The sequence below is a fragment of the Carassius gibelio genome, chromosome B4 (genome assembly GCF_023724105.1).
Source record: "Carassius gibelio isolate Cgi1373 ecotype wild population from Czech Republic chromosome B4, carGib1.2-hapl.c, whole genome shotgun sequence".
NCBI classification, from domain to species: Eukaryota; Metazoa; Chordata; class Actinopteri; order Cypriniformes; family Cyprinidae; genus Carassius; species Carassius gibelio.
This window is the reverse complement of record NC_068399.1, coordinates 21,919,272-21,941,812: the sequence shown is the minus strand read 5'-3', so window position 1 is coordinate 21,941,812 and position 22,541 is coordinate 21,919,272. Positions and strand designations below refer to the sequence as shown.

Genomic DNA, 22,541 nt, shown 5'->3' with positions numbered 1-22,541 from the left:
AGACTCATTCATAGAGCGTGGCTGATATCTATGATCAGTAGTAACTGGGGTTGGATACTGTGAGTGAGAAGTGAAAAAGGCATTTTTGAATGAGCTTTGGGCATAAGAACGATCTGCTCCGCTAGTGTTACCATACTGCGAGGGATGTGCCTCAGGTAGCTCTTGAAATCCATATTCACTAATCTCACTGTTTTGTATGCTGTGCTCTTTGACTTTATTTTGGACAAAATCACCACTGTATTTTTCTTGCTGAGCTGCTGGAAGCACTAATGTGCTAGCTTGTGCGGAGGCAATGCGGGTATTAGTCGGCACAGGTGGAACTGTTATAGGCTGGGTGACGTTGTCGCTGTTTTTTGGAAACAAGGTATATCCATCTTCATCCTCGGCCGCTGCTTCCAGGACCTTTGCTTCGGCGTTGGCGGCTGCAGCTGCACTCTGTAAACGTAGTTTGAGGAGATCAGCGGTGAGCTCTGCTTTCTTTTTTGCAGCTTCAGCTTCGATGTGGGCTTGTTCTTTTATCACCTCTGCTTCTTTTTCAGCGTATGATGCCTGTGCTTGAGCGGCAGCTGCTTTAGCGCGTGCTTTTGCTGCCAAAATGCTTGCGTTGGACCTTTGACTGGCCCGCGACCGCTGACTGGATCGTGAGATGTTAGAACAATTCGATCTCGTTTCCCACAGGTCACCAACATTGCTAACTGTACTTTGGTGGTCTGGGGCAGCAGTGTTGTCTTCTGTATTGACTTTTGATTGAACTTCCATCTGTCTTTTTACTATTCTGCCTTCACTAGTGTGTGTGAACTAGCTTTACAGATAGCTAACAATCTCCAATAAAGAACCAGGAAGCTTCTTGTTCAGTTGGTGTGTTTACTGGAAGGACTGTAAAACTGTAACATACAAAAACAATGAAAATGCATATTACAATCTCAATAATGTGAATGTACAATACAAATATAAAATAAGTAACTTAGAATGACTAAAACTCTCACAAAAACTATTGCATTAGTGAGCGATTACCATGAAACCAATATACATGGAAAATGCCAAAGGAAAGCTAACAATACTAGCGCCAAATATTCCTTACGAATTATGAAATGAAAACATGTTAAAATTACTAAATTCAATATCTAAAGGAAGCTAAAATCACTATCAAATAAATACTTACAGACAGATCTTTTTGGGAACCAAAATAATGATTTACAGACTTTAACACACTGGAGATCGACTTGCTGTGAGACTGTTAGGAGAATCACTGAACTACGGAATCTATACGTGGACAAAATGCACGAAACTCAAAACACAAACAAGTCTTCCCACAAGGGGGCAGCACAATATATATATATAAAGATATAAAGATTTTTTATTGTTATATACACAATAAATATACTATTAATTAATAATTACCAGTAATGTATATGTATTATAACAATTCGTTTTTTTATATTATATTTATATTAACAATATAAAAAATTCTATATTTTAGAGTACAAATATTTAATGCTTAGTTCTTAAAATGTGTATTTGTGTGTGTGTTAATACAGTATTGAAAACATTTTATAGTATTTTTAAATTAAAAGATCTGGAAAAAATACCATGTCATATCAGCATAGCATTATATTTGTTTGTTTGTTCATTCGTTCGTTCATTCGTCTGTTTGTTTGTTAATTCATTCATTTATTCATTCATTCACTCAGTCACTCAATCTCTGGCATATTTTGTTGTCTTTTCTGCATGTTTTGTCATGTATTCATCTTGACATCTTTAAATATGTATTTATGTCTTATCATTTTGGACAAATACACTCGGTGTCACTACAGTGTAGGTGCTGTACAGTTTTAGCAGATACTTTTCCCAGTTTTGCAGGAATGCTCTTACCAAACATTCTGAATACTGTTCCTTATCAGCAACCTACTTTCCCACTCTTACGTTGTCATCCTTAAACCTCTGCTTTCCTTGGATGAGTAAAGACAGGATGAGTGGCGAAAGGGTGAAAAAACTGGATTGTCTTACTTCCTCAAAATATATGTATCGCTTTTCTGCAGACAGTTTCTTAGCCTATTTTCTCATATCTCCTGAAAGTCTGAGCACTGATGAACTCGCAGGCAACCCCTGCAGCGTGAGCTGAGCCGATTTTAAGAAGTTTTCATCCTTTGATATTTCAAGAGTTTTCTCCAAACTCTACAGTGTAGTTTTCAATAAGTCATCTGTGCAGAAATTGTGGTTTCATAAGAACATTTTCATTTCTTTCTTTCTATTTTTTTTTTCTATTATTTATTTTATTTTATTTTATGGGATGTGTTGTAATAACGTGACATTATTTGTGGCAAATGACTTTTGCAAATATATCTACAGTGTGATAAGTGTAATTTAATGGAGGTATAATTGTGCTTAATAATAATGACCTATATACTGTTCACACAGACACACACGTTTGTTTTTGTGAAAAGTGGGTTCATCCCATAGGCGTAATGGTTTTTATACTGTACAAACCGTATATTCTGTGGCCTTACACCTAACCCTTACCCTCACAAGAAACTTTGTGCATTTTTACTTTCTCAAAAAAACAAAAACTCATTCTGTATGATTTATAAGCGTTTTGAAAAATGGGGACATGGGTTATGGGTAATACCTGTGTCATACCCATGTCATTATACAGAGTTGTGTCCTGATATGTCACAAAAACAAGAACACACACACACACACACACACACATTCACACACACAGTGTAGCACCAATTCAGCACATTTTGTGTCTGGTTCAACTGAATTGTAGCTGGTTAGTGACTAAAATGGAAGTTTTTGTGCTGAAGCACCATGTGTTTTGTGTGTGTTTTTGTGTGCTAGTCTTCAACCAGCAGTGTTTTGCATAATGTAGCTCACATCAATGCCATCTCACTGCAAAAAAAAAAATAATCGCATCAAATGCCCATTTATCTTCAGTGACACATTTCAAAGGGCTTGTTTAGCTGTGTGAGCTAGTCATAGTGTATTAGCTTGAGTCACCATTAGCAGTAGTTGACTGAAGTGGGAGGCTGACAAGTAATATTCTGATAATTAGAGTAGGCTTTATTAATGTGAAGGGAACCGCAGCGTGGCGAGTGCAAGTGTTCTGTCTGACTGTGCCTCTACTGAGGCAATGAGATACCAAAACAGACTTTTATTACAATCAAAATGACCTGTTCTCTTATTCAGATTCATTCAGGCAGAAGCCATATGACTTACAAATGTTTTTTTTTTTTTTTTTTTTTTTTCATGAGAGTTTCTTCTGTGGAACTTAAAAGGAGAACATTAGCAGAGTATCCAAGTTGCTATTTTGCTTAAAGTTTAAATAAAGTGTTCATGTACTATGCACTCATTATATAAAAATGGAAGAAGGAGAATGTTAGCAGAATGTCCATGTTGCTCTTTTCTATAAAATAGAATAAATGTATTTTATTTTATCTTATACATAAACTACAATTATTATTATTATTATTATTATTATTATTATTATTATTATTATTATTATTAGAATACTTGAAATATTGTATAAGTACTGTTCATTTATTCATTCATTTACATATTTAACTATTTAATGTATTTTAAAACTTGACAGCCCATTCACATTTATTGCATGTAAATCATCAGCCTGCTATCTTTTTGTCCAATCACTTGATTTATCTCCCATTATAAAGTATTTATTGTCGCTAAGTGTCCACAGAGTATAGTTGTCATATTTCGCACAGATTATGTTTATCTTATCAGTCGTAATTAGAAGGTTCAAATTGATTTTATAATCAATGATATGTCATCTCTCCAAACTTTTCGCATTCATCTCTCTCATTCACACCCGCACTGTCATTTGAAGGTCAGATTTAATTGAAAAGTGCATCTAAACTGCTCTGCGCCTCATTACGTGCCAGATGGCTTTGCAAAAATTAATAGCGAAAAAATGAATGGAGGTATATAATTTAATGACGGTTTCCCAGCAACGTTATCTGCTAATGAAGGCCTTTCTCGGTTGCATTATATGGGGAATCTGTGTTTTCAATAAGCCCGTTATTAACCTGAATCACTGAAAGGAGATTAAAGGCAAGGATGTTCCAGCGCTTTTGTTTATGATAGATAATGCAAGCTAGGTATTAGAAAACAATTAGTGCTTGTGATGGAGGTCATTGCATAACAGCCACGCCATCAGTAGAGGCGTTTGCTATGCTAATGCTTAAAATAACATAAGCTGTATATTTAATGTTCAAGAAGACACTCAAAGATTTATTAGAAAAAAATAAATAAACCGGATTTAAAGCAGTAAGTCACAAAAGACTGCGCTACAGTAAATTTGCCAAAAGAAATTAATGTCAAATCTGAAATATGTGGTGCGATATACAATAAAACCCATTAATGTTCAGTAAAAGTTAAAATCAAAGTGTGACATTTTGCCCCAGTAAGTAAAAAAGGTATGATTCCCAAAATATGACTCAGAGTGTGCAACCAGGTTTATTATTAATAATAATCAAAATGAGCAATTCCTCTGTCAGTAATATAATTAGACAAACGCCCTGTCCTAACTAGCTTAATTATTCAGATGTTTAATTTTCTCCTTAATTAGTTTTTATTACGTTTTTAACAAATTCATAATATATGACAGGCAATGAGAAATGAGGAAATATATTAACAGTAGACAAATGGAAAATATGTGAAAAATTGTAAACATTTTCAAATGTAAAAGGTACAAACTAAAAACAGAAGGATAACAGTTATTATATTATATTATATTATATTATATTATATTATATTATATTATATTATATTATATTATATTATATTATTAATTGACAGGCAATAATAAATTATTTTCTTATTTTATTGATTTAATTATTATTTTTGTCACAGGTGTGCATATATTTTTTGAACATGGCTCCTCCAGTCTGTTTTCATCTGTAATCATGCGACACATATACACACACAAGGTTAACTGTGTTGAGGGCATGAAATCACAGACACACACACACACACCCAGCAGGACAGACAGCCGCAGAGGCTAACCTCTGCGCTCCACCTGCGGTTCACTAACAGAGCAAGCTGTCGCTAACGCACACACGCACCTGCTATTGCCCTTCCACAGGTATAAAACCTGAGACACACACACACCTGCTGCATCACCCTCACTGCAGAAGCAGCCAAACACTACACAAGGAGGGAAATAAGGCAGAGAAAAAGAGACAATTGGCTATTTTCAGCTACTATATGTCCTTTTGTTGGCACTTTGTGTGTCCGAGTGTGTGTGTGTGCCGCACACCCTTTCTTATTTACACCTTTCCATCTGTGCAATCACACCTCCGAAGTGTACACCCTGCTGAGTGATGACAGAGCGAGTGAAGGGAGAGAAGAGAAAGAGAAGAGAAATACAGGTGGAGGTAGAGAAGGATGGAGGGAAGCAGAGACGCCACTGTGAGCAGAGGAACGGTCTGTCAGAAGACATTTATAACTGGCTTAATGAGACAACCTGTTTGTCAGACATGCAGAGATCCTCGAGTTCTTCAGGAGAGACTGTGATGCCTGCGTGGTGGTGTTAAACAAGCAGCTGTAGGCTGAGATTTTTAGGAACAGGTCTTGCTGGAATACCTTGTAAACTTGGACCGCAGGATGGCGAAAAGACCCGAGGACGTGCTTGATTAATAGCCAACTCCTGGAAACCCACTGAGGGCCCTGCGAGCGCAGAGAGGGAGAGTCTGACCGTGAGCATTTTTAGTGACTTTCAGGAGGCGCATGAAATCAAGGATTAATATGCATATAGGCTATAGATTGTACCCAGAAAATAAGATGGCAGATCTGAGTCTGGCACTTTAGTGCGGAAGAGGGGCGTGATTTATCTCAAAAGACGCTCAGATGAGAGGTTAGCATAACGGATGCATAATTCTACTGGGGGCCGACACACTGTAATCGCTCAGAACAAATTTGTGGAAATGATAAATTACACTCGGGATTCACTTTGAGTATGTCATTTTTCTATAGTAGTGTTTCACAATTAAAGGGACAGTGCAGCCGAAAATGACATTTGTAGATCTGAACCGTTGTTTTATTTGAAATTGTTTTATTGCTTTTATGTTACAAAAGATCTCCTTTTCAAATAAATGCAGTTGTTTTTTGAATCTTTCTGTTCATCAAGGAATCTCATAAATATGAACTGTTTTAAACATTAATAAGAGATCCCTTCTGAACAGCAAATTAGCGCATTAGAATGATTTCCGAGGGACTGTGTGACACTGAAGAGTAATAGATGATAAAAACTCAGCTTTGTCAACAACACAGGAATCAATTACATTTTAAAGTGGATTAAAATAAAAAACAGTTATTTTAATGTAATATTCTAAAATATATTTGACTGTATTTTCGATCAAATAAATGCAACCTTGATGGGCATACGAGACTTCTTACATTTTTTTATATCTTACCGACCCTAAAATTTTGAACAAGAGTGCTTTTTTACATGTTACTTCCCCTTTAAAATAGCTATGTAAGCTGGCATAGTGTTAAAACTGTGTACACGTGTACACAGATGGATATAAATGGGTACACATACATACATATGGATATATATGGGACATTGGGTAATGTTGCTAGCCAGATTCAAACTCGTCATCTGATGGAGCACCATGACTCGATGTATGGCATGCAATCCCTGAACAGATTCAGCTCTCTGATGTCCGTCACATCTGAAGTCAGCTGTTATACTGACCCAGTGTTTTGTATTCTGAGTGACTCTGTCGATGATTGACTGTGCGCAGCCCGTCTTAACACCACACTCATTAATCTACATCTGTTGTCATGGTTTGATATGAAAGAGAATATATTAACGGGCGACAAATCTTCTCTTCTGGCCGTGTCGTGCCCCCTGTTGGCCGGGAGCAGATGGTGTACGGGAGGGGTAGAGTTCTGGATGTGTTTCAGCAGCTCAAGTTGCTTTTGGGATTAGAGTTTGGTTTAGGTTAGTTTGGTTTGGACATGCTGTGCGCAGGACCTCTGAGTGTCACCAAGGTTGTGCCAAGGAGCTGTTTTGTGTTTGAGCGCCCCCTAGTGGACTCACACACACACACACACACACACACACACACACACACGCACACACGCACATAGAGAAGTGCTTCAAAACACACGTTCCTGCAAATAGATGCAAACAAAAGAGTACTGTTTATCAAAGAAGTACGCTTCTCTGAGCATGAAACACCACGGATCAAAGAAGATCTCAAACACGCTTCACTGCGGTAGATTGCCGTTCTCGCCTCGCTCTGTAAATCAACCTGCTTGCGACTTTGATTCCAAGTAATGACGTGTGAAATGGCATTATTTACTCAAAAATAAAACACTTCTTTTATCTGATGAGTGTGGTGCAAGGAGTTCTGGGTAAATTTGCTGTTTTGCTTTTGCGTGTAAGTATGTAACTGCTACGTAATCACATTTATTGGTGCTGAATGTGATTACAGGCTCGACGGGGAGGCTCATTGTCTGACTGTATTTAGCTCATCAAACCCAGAGCAGAGCCAGTATGATCTGTCAGGTGATAATCACACAAACACTTCAAGAAAAGCTCCATTTGCACATTAACAAATTGATAAACACAGCATGTGATTTTGGTGTTGAAAATTAGGGAAAAAATAAAATTTTGTGGTGCCTAAATGTCCCTTTGCAGCTGGTATCATTAAAATCCAGAGGTAAATCCAGCTGTACATGCACCCAGGACACATTGTGATTGGATCAACACATTCAGCGGTGGTCTTTGATTTGTTTTCGTCTGTTGTAAACTTATCTGTCAAGCGTTTATCCATCAGTAACACTATATATTTTTGATTGATATCACAAGCTCTTTTAGTCACACTGTTGCAGTTTATTTTTCTCACTTTTCTTATTTTCTGGTTTCTAAATCAATCACGAAACTTATTTTGCCCAGATTGTTTTATTCATAAATAGGCCTACAACTTTTTTTCTTATTAACACGTTTTTTAAATAAAATTTTGTTATTTAGTTATTTTTTATGGGAAGAAAAAGCCTTAGAATAAGAAAACAAAAAAGTTCTTGAAAAAGAAAATCTAAATTAGCTTGACCATTTTCTTTCCCCAAAAAATATTTATCATTCATATTAAAAAAAAAATATATGTTATTTACTTTTTGAAGATAATATGAATACTCACAGACACATTAACTTTTAATAAACATAAAAGTGTTTCAAAACCATATGAAACCATTATGAAAAGTTTTAAGCTAGATTTTCAACATTTTCCCTTTTATCTTCCCATTCATTGATTGGTCTGAAGTTGGAAAAGTGGCATAAATATTTCCAAAAAAGGAAAGCATGCATCAATATTTTGCAATATTCAGCAATATAATTGATTGCTCATTTTCAGATAAGTATCCTTTATAAGTGCACTGGGTAAGTAGAGGAACACAAGAATGCAAGGTTTTAATGCAGTTCCTGCTATATATATATAAAAAAATACATATTTTTTTAAGAAATCCAGATGCTATCTGGACATGAAATGTGTTGTAAAGGGGACCTTTGTGTGTGTGTGTCTTTGTGATATGGATGTGATAGTGTGATGGATCAGTGTGCGAATGAGGGATTGCGTGGTTGCCAGGGGTAAGGCTCTTCTAGCACCTCTCCTCACCCCTTCTGCAAAAATTGATGGATGACATGGCCCGCAGCACCAATTTGGTGGATGACAAGTTCAAAAGCAGACAGATGAGTGAAGCAGCCCAGGTGGGCTATTTATAGTTTGCCCGCCTTTCATCCCCCTCCATCCTTGGCTCAGTTTTCCCGCTCATTTTGTATTCCATGAATTATAGCGGCTCTACCGGAGACACTCTTTCAGAAGTAACAAGACTGGTTTATTCGTCACAGACTCCGTACAGACTCAGGTGTGAGTGTGTGAAGACCTTATGATGAAAAGCTGATCAGGTTTTTACAGTTCTTCTGCTTTCACAAAGCACTCATAACAGACTTAACAGCCTCAGATAACTCCACTTCTAATATTTAGCCCTAGAAATAATCTGCAAGATTCTGTCAAGTGAGTTTAAAGCTAGTAAATTTGTTAAATGCAGCTGTGAATACCAGAATTTTATTGGTATGAAAGCAAAATTACATGAGCCAATAAATACTCTGTTCGAAGTTCAGTGCTACTGAGATTTCTGTTTGCATTTTCTTACCCAGATTGTGAATCATGGGGGTTTTGTGGGGTCTGACCCTCATAATTCAGGCTTTATTCTTGCAAAATGAACTCAAAACATAACATTGGAGGCGAAGAGTCTTACTTGAGTGTTTGTTTTTAAGTATGCACACAAGTGTGTGTATATATATACAATTAAACAGGGTTTTAAAATACTTCTATTATAAATGTTTGAATGAAAGAGGCACAACAATGGCCCAACATAGCTTGGCAATATTTATTTGAATTTATTTATTTTGAATTACATGAATATCGTGGATTTTCTTTGAAAGAGCATGAAAAGTGCTGTTATTGTTGCTTTATTACAGATTATAACAAACAGATCACAAAAAGTGTTTGATCTTTGAATAAATTGGTATGTAGTGCCATCAATTTGGCATTGTGCGAGATGAATCTTAAAAAACTGACACTTTAAAAATATGTAGAATTTTTAGAAAATCTTTGCAGTTCATTATCAGCAGTCATGACAAAAGACAAACAATGAATAACTATTTTACATCACTTAATAACAGTAACTTGTTCATTGCAAATTTATGTTAGCTGTACATTAAAATATTTAAATAATAATAATAATTTTAATATGTAGAAATTGGCTGTATCAAGAATTAATACATGCTTTTGAAAATTTTTTCATTTTGATTTTAAATGTTAACTAATATGTTAAAAAAAATGTTAACATTGAAATACAGGCCACACTATGGGCATACGAGACTTCTTACATTTTTTTATATCTTACCGACCCTAAAATTTTGAACAAGAGTGCTTTTTTACATGTTACTTCCCCTTTAAAATAGCTATGTAAGCTGGCATAGTGTTAAAACTGTGTACACGTGTACACAGATGGATATAAATGGGTGTACATTAAAATATTTAAATAATAATAATAATTTTAATATGTAGAAATTGGCTGTATCAAGAATTAATACATGCTTTTGAAAAAATTTTCATTTTGATTTTAAATGTTAACTAATATGTTAAGAAAAAAATTAACATTGAACTACAGGCCACACTATGGGCATACGAGATTTTAAATGTTAACTAATATGTTAAAAAAAATGTTAACATTGAACTACAGGCCACACTTTATTTTAAGGTTCAATTCCTACTATTAACAAACCATTAACTATGACTTTTGCTTTTGAATGGATTCCTAATTGGCTGCTTAATAGTAGTTAGTAAGGTAGTTGTTATGTTTAGGTATAGGGTAGGATATGGTCATGCAGAGTATTTGCTTTAGAATTACTACTAAACAGCCGATATGTTAATAATAATCATGCTAATAAGCAAATAGTTACTAGTGAGATTTAGTCCCTATACTAAAGTGTTTCCAAACTTTGATATAAAATATTTAAAATCATCAGAATCACTGTATAATTCTCACATTTACATCTGAAGCTGAAACGAGTGCTTTATGCCTCATGTATGCCTGAATGGTGTAAAATCCAAACAATGTGTGATTTTCTCCTGGATTCTTAATACCAAAATCTACTAATAAAACTTCTGAATCCTTCGTGCATCATTAGTATAAACACACACACTCTTACATTGACTGTGGGAGCTCAGTGGAGACACTATTACTGGATTAGAGAGAAATATGGCATCTGTATCTGTCTTGCCCAAGGCCTGGTTGACTAATTGTCCTCCGTGCTCTGGTCTGTAGGTGGAGAGAAGTGTCAAACTGGGGCTTGTCTATGAATATATATGTTTGTGTGTGTCTGTGTGCATAATTTAGTGGGATTTTGTGTGTATGTTTAGCTCTGAGCTGCCAGAAATGGCAATAAGTCTCTCGTTTGACAATTGTTTGTGTTTCCTTCCTCATGCGAGTATGGGTTTGTGTGCGCTGCCTTTCCTCCAGGACTACAAAGACAATCAATGGAACTGACTGAGACTGAGTCAGATCTGTATTTATAAAAATTCAGGTTTTTTAAGACAGACATTCAGTGCGTGGGTGTATAAATAACACGTCTGCTTCTAGATGTTGTGCATAAGCATGGCTGAATTTATAAAACCTGTCAAGGACATGTCTGGGTCATGATAGGATGTTTACAGTCGGAAGGGATGAGAGGCGTTCTTGCCTTGGCGGTTCTGATCTGCTATTCTAGCATGGATCTCCTTGTGGGGACCCTCAGGCTCATCGGAGCCAAAGGCAATCTACCTTTTCATCTATAGGATAGGCTGACCCTGTTTGCAGTAATGAGAATCATCGCTGAATTGATGAGAAAAAAGAAAGACCAGACATCCAGATACATTGTAGAACTGGAAGAGGAATATTTTTAAAGAAAGAAAGAAAAAAGGTAATTGCTGATCGTAATTGCAGCATGTTTCTCAACTGCTGAAAAAACAAACAAAAAATAGTTTTACTGGTTATAATGGGAATTGTATTGGTTCAATGGAAACTGTAATGGTTCCTGTGGGTCTCTACTGGTAATTTGGCACCTTTTGTTGGTGGCTTGTTAAAACCAATAAATCCTATGGAATATGTCCTAAACCACTTTACAGGAAACCATTTTAATGGTTAAAAGTTGATGGTTTGTAATAGTTGTAATGATATTTGTAGTTGAAACCATTTTATGTAATGTAGATGGTGATGGTGTTAAAAATGTACTTTTTTTCTCTCTGTGAAATTTTCTTCTTATTTTAGGGTGAAATGAGACCTAGACATTTTTGTGAAACCTATGCAAGTATGTGTGAGTGTTTATGTGTGTATTTGTTCGTCAGCTAGACAGACAGCTACAGATGTGCTATGGCGAGAAGGTCAGTGTCAGACACACCTGAGTAACGCTAGGCGTTCTCTCACATTTTCCGAAACATTATTGCAGCATTATGCCGCTTGACATCAGCGCCACACTGTGACCTCTGCTAGTGTCTCAATGATGCTATATCTATTCATGTTCTACCATCATACCTGCTTTCTTTCTCCCACACAGCGTTATTGCACATTGGCCTTTGCCATTTGATAAGGAGTTTTCCTTTGTGATAATGTCAGGGACAGCTCATTGATTTGACCTCACTCACTTGCCATATGCACAAATAGCTTCCCTCGGAAATAGAGGAATGAAAGAATGAAGCCATTTCTCACATTAAGCCGCTCTCTATGTGCCTTTCCTTAGCTGCCCTGTTATGAAAGTCTGGAGGTTAAATTATACGAGTTATATGACTGATTATAGATACAAAATCGCTCATTCAGGAGGGTGGCAGATGGAAAGATGGCCTCAGAGTTAAGTGTGTGTGTGTGAATCATAAATGTTTTACAGAAGCGTTAACTGTAGAGGTCATAGGACATTAAATATGGCATGACGGTGGACATGTGTTAATGTACTCGACTGTTCATATGAGCACCTGCTGCAGGTACTTAGCGGCACTAATGTCGTCTCATCTTCATGTGCACTCTGGATTCCCCAGATCGTTTTCTCATATCATTAGCGTTGGTGCTAGTGATGGCCTTATTAGTTCGTCACGGCTATTTCTTTTGAACTTTACGACACAACAATGTGTTCTGATGCACTAATCAAACCCCTTTTGCTCATTATACATCCTGTTCATCTGCGTTGCAGAAGTAGTGTGAAAATTAGCAGTAATTAACCTACTGGTAGCAGTAAGAAAAATCAAATTAGCCACAAATTTAAGCATTTTATTTCAACAATATTGGCAATTAAAATATGAGTAAAAGGAAGGCCAAAAAAGGTTTTGTCTTTGGGTTTAAGCTCTGCCAGTGCAGATTCCACATGAACCATCTGTTGCATATGCAAAAGATTGTAGATATACGGTGCGAAATGGTTAAAAATATACTGTTTTTTTTTCCCCCTTTTCCTCAGTCTACTGCGTGAGACAGGGGAGCTCCCACAGTTCTGCCTGGTAGGTCCTTAGCATCTACACATAATAGCAGCTATGTGATCATAATTATGCTGATTAACACTTAGTCACGACGCAAGTCCTATTGGACCAAAAGCAGAAAATAAATTAGTAAACACATTAAAATCTCTTCAGGAAACAAAAAAATCATATAAAACAAACATCCAGAGCTTCAATTATGGCTGGAAATGGTGCCGTTATTATTTCCAGTAGTTTAAACCGCTTTTTTATTTTGCATAGAAAAGGAACTGAGAGAGGAAGCTGCCTATGATGTTGGTCTGAAGGATCCTGGCTATGCAAGCGCTGTTTTGTGCATCACCTTCAAAATTTGTCAGCTCAATTTTTTATGCAATACAAGTGCAGTTTGCTGCAAGATGCACTAAATCTTACTTAATGTTAACTTAAATGCTAACCTCAGTTTTCTCTTTCAGAAGAACTGTTGTTAGGATGTTGAAGAGAATCTTCCCATAATAATTAGTTAAAGCAAGTTATTTAAATTTATTCATTTAGCAGATGCTTTTATCCAAAGCGACTTACAGTCTATTCAAGCTATCAATTTTTACATCATGTGTTCCCGGGGAATCGAACCCCTAGCCTTAGCGCAATGCACAACCAATTGAGCTACAGGAACACTTATTTAATTTACTTATTTATTTACTTATTTATTTAAACTTGTTTTATACCCACTTGTTTTATACTTTTAGCTTTGTCTCTCAGGCCAAGTTCTGTCATTGTGGATTGTCGTGTCAAAACGCAATTTTTAATTCAATATTGAGTGTGAATTGCTGCAACAGGCATTATAGCCAACTTTAGTGCAAATGTTATCCATTTTCTCCTTAATGTCAGCTGTCACAGTGGAGCAAATATTTGAACTTGCCATTCTAATTTATTAAAGTTTGTTTAAACTATTTTTTAGCTACATCGCAAAGGTTAGCATAGATGTTACCATTAGTTTCAGCTATTGTCATTGTGCAGAAACAGTTTGAAGAAAATCTTGTCAAGCTAATTAAACTTGGTTCGTAGCTTAGTGTATGTTTGTGTAAACACTACCCTCACTTTCTCTTTCAGTCTACTTATGTCCTAAAGCTTAACCTCTTGAACTCTGGCCACGCCCTAGGACCCACCGGTGGGTCCGCGGGGAGGTCATCATATTATTCTTTAAAAATCTATAAACTGTGAAGCACAAAACTAGTCATATATGGTATTTTTTGAAAGCTTAGAACCTCTGCTTTCTTGCAAGTCCCATGGTATTTGCATTAATTTTACATAAAAGAAAATAATAAGGTATAAATTCGTTCTTCCACAACCACCCCCCCTTGAGAAAATCAGATGAATAATGTTCATATTTCATATTTATAGCACACAAACTCACCAAACATGGACAAGTCACACATCAAATGAAAGCTCTCACTCTCAGGAATGTCACTGTGTACTTTATTTCACCGATCTTATACATTACAGTGACATAACAAATAATAATTTTCAAAAGAATCACGAAAACTGAAATTACTTATGTGAACAAGCAAACGTATGCGTCATATTTCTGCGCTGATAACTACATCTGTGCTCACATACTAGCCTAAAATCATATATCAGCTTTTACATTAGGTTGTTTTCTTCAAAATGAGAGCATTCTCGTGTGTCTGTGAGCATGCATGGCTAAACGGCACTATAATATGTCTCAGATGCGCAGATCAAAACATGCAATGCAGCGTAAACCATGACCAGTATTTGTATCGACTCTCTTTGATTCCTTTCGACTTGCAATGACGTCATCACGCAGTGCGTCCTATGTCATGAAAGCTGACAGCCTCCCCTCTCCATAGACACATCGATCAAGCTTCTAGACCATTCAGAGCCCGAGTTGTTCCTTTCCAAAGTTGAGGAGGTGGGACAAAAGAAAACGGCGCAAACGGGCGCAGATGATTATTGATGAGTTGATCGGAAGTTGGTTTGTGATTTTGGATAGCGTTTTAGCGAATTATTGCGTGCTTTTATTACTGTTAGAGTTATATGTCTCTGAAAAATGACTTCAAGAAAGTTTTTTGTTGGTGTGGAGGCGGCTTTGGAGGAGTTTGATCGGATGTCCGACACTGAAACTTGCAGCGATGCTAGCTAGCTTTGACTCGGTCAGAGAAGCTGCTTACAAACTGGGAGAAGACCCTTATTTTGAGTAAGTATACGTTGTTTGTATCAAGCATTTGTAAGTTGCATGCTAATATTATTATTGCATTAATTTATTCATCGATTGCATTCATAAGTGTATTGCCTTGTGCAGTTTATGTCTTTCTTGTATACGCGAATTGCATTCATCGGTTGCCTTCGTTAGTTGCATGCTAATTTGTTTTTGCATTAATTTATTTATCAATATTATATATACGTGTACTGCCTTGTGCATTTTTATATCTTATGTATATGTGAATTGCATTCATGTGTTCGTTACATATTTGAATTACACACACGCAACGAACACATGAATGCAATTCACATATACATAAGATATGCAAGGGTTGTTCTCATTTATTTACTCATGGAATTGTGTATGTGTAATCAAATTATTTTCCTCTTTCTGTTACTTGCATATCTGGATTATTTTTGTGTATGTCATTTTAGCATGTATTTTGGGATTGCAGTGTAAATTTATACATTTTGTTTTGTTTTGCAGTTGTAGCATCCAGTGGTGAAGAATGGGAGCCAGCAAGTCGGGATACTTGTTGTGTGTGTGTGTGTGTGTAAAATAAAATGTAAGAACAGAACTTTGCCTTATTTTGCTTATTCCATGACATGAGTTTTTTGAGGAAACTTGGAGACATAAGACATTCTGTCTCTTCAGGTAAAGCTACAGAACTTGGAGACTCCAACGCCTCCTTTTGGTTAAATCTAAATAACTTTTGCTTAGAAGATGTTATCAACAAAATTATTTTTTTATCTTTTTACTGTCACCTAGTGGAATCAAAAGAAACTTTCTGCAGGGAAATAGACCTAACAGGTCCTAAATAACAGACTCCTAAATAAAAACTTACTTTAAAAAATAATACAAATCTGACTTTGTTTCCGTGTTTATCACAATATAGTAAAAATACAAAATACGAAATATGCAATATCTTGTGCTTGTGTTAAACTTCCGAGAGTTTTCTGTAAAATAAGACCATTTTTATAAATTTATTCCAAAGTATGTGGTTAGGGCTGTCTTTTAAGTTCAGCTATGCCTACTGGTTTCAGTAATCAAAAATGGTGACTACACTTGGAGAGTCTAACGCCTCCTTTCGATTAAAGCTAAATAACTTTTGCTTAGAAGATGTTATCAAAAAAATTATTTTTTCTCCTGTTTAATGCCACCTAGTAGAATCAAAAGAGATTTTCTGAAGTGACCTAGACCAAACAAGTCCTAAATTACAGACTCTTAAATAAAAACTTAATTAAAAAAATTATAAAAATCTGACTTTTTGTTAGTGTTTATCACAGTAATGTAAACATACAAAGTACAAAATATGCAATATTTTACCCATGTTTTAAAATTCAGAGAGTTTTCTGTCAAATGAGACCATTTGTATCAATTTATTCCAAAGTATGTGGTTAGGGCTGTCTTTTAAGTTCAGGTATGCTTGCTGGTTTCAGTAATCAAAAATGGTGACTGTAAAAGTACACTTGGAGAGTCTAACGCCTCCTTTCTATTAAAGCTAAATAACTTTTGCTTAGAAGATGTTATCAAAAAAATTCTTTTTTCTCCTGTTTAATGCCACCTAGTGGAATCAAAAGAGATTGTCTGAAGCGACATAGACCACACAAGTCCTAAATTACAGACTCTTAAATAAAAACTTAATAAAAAATAATAATAAAAATATGACTTTTTGTCAGTGTTTATCACAGTATTGTAAACATATAAAATACAAAATATGCAATATTTTACCCATGTTTTAAAATTCAGAGAGTTTTCTGTCAAATGAGACCATTTGTATCAATTTATTCCAAAGTATGCGAGTAGGGCTCTCTTTTAAATTCTGGTATGCCTAATTCTGTAAAAAATTCAAAATATGCTGCAGAGCTGAAGAGGTTAAACACAGTCTGCTAGAGTTTTGTGCAGAAAAAAATGTCACTGTTGTTTAGCATCTTAGCATACGTTAGTATCTCGATTGCTTGTCTCCTCTATTGTTCTTTTACTGAGCGGGTCGCAGTAGGGGAATGAGATTGCTCTAATTGATTGGGTTATGAGTGTATCGTGTTTGCCCATGATAGGTCATTCACCCTCCTCTTTTTCAATGTCAGCACGTCACAACCTACCCACGTTCCTCGTTTTCACCTTCAGCGATGACCTTGCTCTGTTCCTCCTCCATATCTCATTGCGTTTCACACGCTGTTCCCCAAGCCGAGAAACAAACAGCATCACCAGTCACAGCACCCAGCTGTGCGAAAAGGGCGGTTCTGTCCATATAATGATCATTAAGAGTGATTTTCTCTGGAAATCGAACACCTTGAGCTTCACACATTAGAGTTTTTTTTTTTCTCGGACACAAAAGTGAGCTCAGAGCTTTATCTCTGATTGATCTGCTGTGAGTCAGTGTAGCAAGAGACCATTCGGTGGGTTTATAAGAAAAGATAAAAGACCCTTATCATCTCTTGTTCTCTCTCTCCTTCAATTTTATCCCTCTACAAGAAGCTGTATTTGAATGCCAGGAGAACATCTTTCATTATCAGGTCAAGGACTTTGTACCTGCTTGTGCTAAGAGCTCAGGAGAAGAAAGCATTGGTTGATGTGATAAACTCTGTGTATCTGTCTCGCCTTCAGCCAGTGCTCGAACTGGGGACATCTCTGATATGAGTCTGAATGAGTGTATCTGTCCACAAAATGTATGTGTTATAGAAGCCGAGAGAGTGAAAAGAGGTAGGACGGTAAGATGGGATAAAACAGATTGTTGAGGATTCATGGGAGGGATGAGGAAAGCATAGACAGAATTATTGATGAGGGAGGAGGGGGTCTCGTGTGAAGCTTCCAACCGTCTCCGCATAAAGCATTCACAAAAGCCTTTCATGAAACCCTCAGTTGTGAGATTTCACCTACAGTGCTGCGCCGGGCCGCGGTAAAGGAGAATGAGATCTCAGGAGAGCCGCTCGTGCATGACAAACACAACCTGCTTGTTTTGCTTCCTTCACTTAGATGAGTTGCAGATCAGTGTTGGGACTTCACAATCACAATCGCATCTGTCCACCACAAATTTTCTAAATGATCAGGCTTAAAATTTGATGTGGTGTCATTAAAAGTGCAACAACTAGGTGATAAGAGCAATTCCCCGTAGGTTAGACTGTGCCATTTAACAAAATTGGACTTTCACAGACTTCTAAGGTCAGTTTGTGTCTAGTTTAGTCTAGATTAAGCGTGTGTTTACACAACAACATTTTCTAATAAAAATGAAATGCCTTTTATATGTTTTGGCCGTTCATTTACACAATCATGGTGTTTTGGAGGCCTGAAAATGTGAACTTTTAACTTTTAAACAAGCTTCAAAGTTTTTGGAAGTAATAAGACCTGCTGTCTCAGGTAAATGGAAATTTGTGAAAACTAGACACCATGCACCTGCGTACTATGTGTTCAGTATATACAAATGCATATGCGTCAAAGTGTGGCAAAGTGACATTGCCAACTACTGGCCTTGCATGCATAATAGTCATTTTTGTGGATCCGTGTGAGCAGGGATCATTTTGACAACGTTGTTATATGTACACATTTTTAAAGATGCAAGGAAAACTTTCAGTTTCTATTACAAATCATTGTTTTGGAGACATATTCTAATTTAGCACTCTAGCAAATATTTATATAATGTCAGTTTGCGAATACTGTGTGAATTATTATGATTGTAATTTCAGTGCTTTAAAAATAGTCACATACTGCACAAGCACTGCAGGACAATAAAACTTGGAGAGTGATTGCATTTCTGTCATGTGTGACTGTGAATAAGAGTTAGAGCCAAGGCAAGCTTAGTTAAATGGAACGCTCTCGTCATTAACTCAGTCTCTCAATATTCTAATGAGTGCCGCATTCGTTAGACTTGATAAGCATATTTCATCTCCAATCAGTCCAGAGCTTCATGAAGCAAGCACAATTAAGTCAGTGAGCTCTTAGATTTTTAATCTCACAGTCTCTTTCCGTCCATCCACCCATCTTCTCTCATTTCACATAACGCTAAAGCCGAAGAGCTGAGATAGAGGGCTTTACTGCTTTCATTGTCATATGAGGAGTCTTTCATTCTCACATTGGAATTCATCCAGCCCCTGTAATCTGTAGGATTGTGTTTGGGTGTACATGCTTTTACAGCTGTTTACTTTCAGACAGTGGGTGTCTTTTGATGACCCGTTTCCTGTGCCGGCTGATTGGATCGTAATTGCACTGTGGCCATAAAGGTGCTCTCAAAGTTTCTTTTTCAGACACAGCGTGAGTGTGACTGTCTTCAGAAGTTAGCTCTATCAGACAAAACCTTCCTTTGGGAAAAAATTTTTTTTTTAATAAAGTTTCTAATAAATATTCACATTGCAAGAGATTAAATCACATTTATAATATATAATGTTGCAATTACGAGAACAAAAAGTTGCATTTTTCAAAATGATGTGAAAAATAAAGTTGCAATTGTTAGAAATAAAGTCATAATTCTGAGGGGGGGGGGGGGTGCATATATGAGATATATATGAGATTTTGTTAGATATAAAGTTGCTATTACAAGAATACGGTGCATTTTTACGAGAAATTCGCAATCACAGGAAAAGTGTCAGAGATAGTCGTAGTAGTTTTGCAGTTACGAGAAATAGAAACATTTACAAGAAGCAGTCACAACTGTGAGAGATAGTTCCTATGAATAACTGCATTTTACGAGAAATGTATAGTCACAAGAAACAAAATCAATATTTTAAGAAGAAAAGTCAATTTTGAGATACAGGCAGTAGTAAAAGTTCCAGTTGGTGGTTGCTGTTCCAAAAAAAAAAAAGAAATATTGGTATTTATGTTATAATTTTGCAATTACAAGAAATAGATACACTTACGACTTAAAGTCACAGTTGTGTGAGATAGTCGAAGTTGTGAAAGTCGCAATTAATAGAGGTAGTCACAATTCAAAAAAAAAAAAAAGTTGCATTTACAAAAAATAGTTGCATTTATTTGAAATGAATTTTGCAGTTACAAATAATTGATTCATTTACGAGAAACAAACTCAAAATTGTAAAATATGAAATATGGCTGCAGGGAACTGCTAGTGATGATCTAAACTGCAATAATTAGTTCATTTTTCTGTGTAAAAGAAGCCAGTGCAGGTCGGCTGGGTTAATAGGGACGCTGTCATACGTAACAGTACTGGACAGTGAGCAGCAGAGAAATGACAAACGCAGAGAGCAAATTAGAGTCCTTGCTGTCCCCTCCATTTTGCTTCACACTCACACACACACACCTGACACAGTGCAAGGTCAATGTCTTTTGTTACGTTCAGGCTGGCCGTGGAGCATCTAAATGTGACACTCCAGCGAGAGCACACACACTTTGCAAATAACAGCTTAGCGTGTGGATTTGGATTAGCAGCCATCGGCCGACATATTCATCATGTACACAAATCTAATTATGAGGGTAATTGCCTACAAGGGACTTTATTGGTCTCTTATAATGAGTCTATTGTCTGTCGGTGCAGGGTATCACACAGCTCTCTATTGATCAGTCATGACTACCACTATAGCTCATGCAACCATTAATATGGATATTTTTCAGGGCTCTGAATGACTGGGTCAGTGCCGTCGATAGTGTCAACCACAGTACAAAGCAGAAACGAGAGCCTCTTAACTCTTTGCATGTCTTGTATGTCTCCCGTTCTCTCTCACTGGCATATTTAATTACAGGCGTTTAATTGGAGAAGTCGACTCGGTGCCGTCCGTAATTACGGCTCAGTCTTTCGAGCCTTTGTCGCATCGGGCCCCTTGAGCTCATATTCTCATCGCCGTAATTCAATTAGATCCTTCACTTAGAGCACGGAAGACTCTCAGCGTCGTCACGGCACACTATTCGCAGCTTTCAGAAATACATAACTTAAATTTTTCGCTTTTAAATCATAGCATATGTCCATTGAGAAGAAATCTGTGCAGGTGGAAATTAATGCACAGCTCTATTGTGCATTGAAGACCACACTGACCCTTGTAGCATATATTCATATCCATGATGTCTATTCAGTATATGCTTTTCATCTTAAAGAGACATTTTAAAGAATGTTTGTGCGGTCCATTCAAATTTCATTGTATAGGCTATATATATAGTTGTATATATACAGTTATGTACTGTTATATACATCTCTTTAAATGTGTAATTGCAAATCTATATAGCATAAATATAACTATTCTTGGTAAATGCAACATTATTTTTTATAATTGCAACTGTCTTTCACAATTTTGACTTTCTCTCAGTTTTTTGTGATTGCGACATTCTCATAAATGTAACATCACTGTCATAATAGCATTTTTTTAATGACTGCATAATTCACAATTTTGTAAGGGTGACATTATTTATTCAAATGAAATGCAACCAACGGTCATACAGGATTGCAACGACACGAGGATAAGTGAATGATGACTATTTTGGGGCGAACTGTGCCTTTAAGATATTTTGACTGTTGTTATTCAGTTGTTTGTACACAAATATAAAACTTCAGCTACTTAAAATGGAGCACAGGGTATTCCAAATGAGGATGTGAATATGTATGCATGCTTGCTGGGTAATTCTGAACTGTTTTACATTCAGGTAAGGTGTAGCTAATGTAGTCACTCTGCTTTTTGAGGGCAAATAGTCAGACCAGACTTCAAGAACTGAAAGATGGAGGTCTTGGCTCAGGTTGATGACCTGGAACATTATATATCACTTTAGATGTTATTATTCCATTCATAGCAAAACCATTGTAATGAAAAATCTGTGGTCAAAGAAAAAATACTCCGGAGGTGCTTTGATATTTAGACCTATCATGGCATGGTACTGAATGATAGCAATATTTGAATGCTACTTGCTTGCAATATTCCTTGTTTCTAAGTCACTTCAGATAAATAATAACAATGGTTTTGCCATGATCATGTCCAAGAACATGGTAATATCATGGTTCCAGTGCAACTAGCAATTGACAGATTTTGGATTGATGAGATAAACCAGGATTATTATCTCCATTCTGTTGACTAATGACAGATCGTCTCCCGAATGCCAGTGACAGAGTTGGTTTGTCGCACGTTGGCCTGCTTTAAAAAGATGAGGAGGAGGTGGTACAACAGAAGGGGAATGTGTGTTTGTTGGAACAAGAACGAAGTCGTGTCAGTACTGTGCGTTCCCAAGACAGCATGTTCACATAAATGACATTTTAGGATGAGATTGTGAGGAATATGAGCGCTTTGGATCATTGTAATGGTTATTGTTTTGATGTAATTTTATATTGAGAGTTGGGAAAGTGGGTCAGAGAACTTGATCTCATAGCATGAAACTCAGCCCAC

The 22,541-nt window shown here is 36.5% G+C and overlaps 1 protein-coding gene and 1 long non-coding RNA gene across 3 annotated transcripts in view; both read left to right on the top strand.

Moving 5' to 3' along the window:
• LOC127956715 (potassium voltage-gated channel subfamily D member 2-like) overlaps positions 1-22,541 on the top strand; it is a 121,372-nt gene that overhangs the window by 87,911 nt on the left and 10,920 nt on the right. The gene's annotated exons all lie outside the window — the stretch shown is intronic.
• On the top strand, positions 14,141-15,805 carry LOC127956716 (uncharacterized). The gene is made up of 2 exons (XR_008153623.1): positions 14,141-15,222; positions 15,715-15,805. It is a non-coding gene; the product is annotated as an uncharacterized LOC127956716 (long non-coding RNA).